The sequence below is a fragment of the Neltuma alba genome, unplaced genomic scaffold (genome assembly GCF_004799145.2).
Source record: "Neltuma alba isolate B1F8T4 unplaced genomic scaffold, ASM479914v2 tig00006957_pilon, whole genome shotgun sequence".
Classification (NCBI taxonomy): Eukaryota; Viridiplantae; Streptophyta; class Magnoliopsida; order Fabales; family Fabaceae; genus Neltuma; species Neltuma alba.
Window position 1 is genome coordinate 92,917 of NW_021634634.1, and position 2,583 is coordinate 95,499.

Genomic DNA, 2,583 nt, shown 5'->3' on the forward strand with positions numbered 1-2,583 from the left:
GTTCGAGCTAAAATTAGGGGGGGGGGATCACAATTTTCGTGACCAAAAAACTCAAAATTTTACATAAACAAATATTTTTAATTTATGCAAGGTTTTAGCTTCGTTCTTTAATTTTAAAAAGTGTTTTTTAATTTTTTTAATTTTTTTACCAACATATTTTTAGTCTTTTAAATTTCAACTCTAAATTTGTTAAAAAAAATAATGATATTGAAATCTTAAATGTTGATAAATATTTCAAATATTAATGTTTTAAATCTAATTTTTAAAACAACCATGATTATTATAAAACTTGTGATTTAAGACTGATAATTTTAAAAATAAAAAACTAAAACTATACTTATACTTTTAAAGTTGAGACATAAAGGACCAAATATGTAATTTTGCATTATAAATATAATTTTTTTTGCGCCAACCTTTATATATTAGTGAAGGAGTTGACTGAAATAGATTCTTTTCTTTTCCCCTTAAAAAAATTGAGGGCTCATCAGACATTTACAAAAAAAGGAAAAAGGAAAACGGCATTGGAGAAATATCCTTATTTAGATTTGACTTTATTAAAAAAGGAAAAAAGAAAAATTAAATAAAAAGAAAGAAATAATAATTTAATTTTAGTATTTCCAGGAAAAAAAAAGTATTATTTGTTCGTAAGATGACAATAACATGATTTTTTTAAAAAAAAATTTTGGGCATGGCAGGAATTAAATAAATGATTCCAGCCTCAACATATATATAGATATTTATTAAAGGTAATATAAATCACGAAATGTATCTATGATGACTTTTAGTTTTTCTTTTTTACATTGCATGAATTAGAAAATTTAATACGTTCAAATAAGCTTATACTAGTAATTATTAAAATGAACAGATTTTCATCAATAATTGACGATTGACGATACGTGCTGGCCAAAAAATAAAAAGAAAAAATAAAGAAATTGATCTAATAAGATTCTCCATTAATTAGAAATGATTAGTGTTCTAGAATCACTACTAGCTTCTACTATATATACAAACACAGAAGAAGGTGAGAAAATTAATTAATTCATTGAGCCCCAAATCAAATCACATCTAAAACAACCAACGTAGCAAAATGGCTTCAAGCAAAGCGGCAACAACGATCTTCCTGGGATTAATGTTGTTTTTTATAGTTGCAGAAGTTGGAGAAGCACAATCACCACCATTGTCTCCTAATTTCTGCTACCAAACATGTCCTAGCCCTAAATGCGACCCCAAGAAAGGAGATTGCGAGAACACTTGTATTAGAAGCTGCGAAGAAATTACAAGTTATCCTACCTGTGCTAGTTGTTGCCAAGCAAGGTGTGGACATTAAAGGAAGAAAGCTCATATCATAGGGCGCCTAAGTTTATTATGTGAACTTCTACTTATGATTATATATGCCTCAGTTTGCTCCTTATTCTCTTTTCATAAAAATAAAATAAAATTCTTGCATATATGCAAAAGTATTCTTGACGATTGAGTTTTTTTTTTTTCCCCAGTTTTGTTTGTTTGAAAGAAATCGTTGCTATTTATAAAATTTCCCAGCAAGAAAAGTTAACTTCTCAAATCTCAACGTGCATGAGGCAATAAAAAAAAACTTTAGTCTTGTTAGAGGAGTTGACCGCTTTAAAAAATATCTCAAATTTGACTTTATGTAAATATATAAAACACTTATCTGATATTGAATATAAGAGAATTTTAGGAGATTGTTTTGATACAAATTATGAGAAACAGAGTTTATATCTAATGCATAAATCACATAGTTTCAGTTACATAATTGATCAAATTGGGAGTAGTAATTCGTGTGTGTGTATAATACTTATATTTAATATCATGCGATTATTATAATTAATAAAAATTTGCAAGGAGGGATAACAAGAGGTCACACAAGGAATAACATTCATCCAGAAATATATATTCAAACAATAGTCGCTAATTCCGTCGGTAATATGATTCCGTTGCTAATTCCGTCAGTAATATGATTACGTCGCTAATCCGTCGCTAATTCCATCACTAAATAAAACTTCCATCAGTAAATTGTGTCACTAATCAGATGTTTTTTGGTAGTGAAAGCTCCTATGGGCTACCTCAAACACTGTTGCCATAACACTTGCAAAATTCTAGAGGAATATTTGGAACATTAATTTGCCTTATAAAACCTTGCTATTCATTTGGAAGCTCCTGCACGAAGCTTTGCTTAGCTAATATTCTCCAAATGCACCCCCTCAGTATTTCAGGGCTAAGTATGTTCGGTTGTTTAAAGCATTTTTTCATCTTTTGTCCATTCTTTAGAACTATCTAGTTTGAATGTCTTTCAATAAAACTCTCTGCTCCTTCCTTTGAGGAATTTAGGAATTGGTTCATTTCCTCACTTTTGGAGCTGAATAAGGAAGGTCTGAATCATATCATTCATGGGCTTGCTTAATACCATATGAAGAAAGCGAAACAATTTGCTTCATGAAGGGAAAAGAGACCAGCCTATCACTGTGATTTAGGAAATCAAAAACACTTGGTCCTTTACTGATTATGTTGTTGATAATTTAGATCCTCCTGCTTTCCAAGCTATACTCCCTTCATGATTTGTCTCGC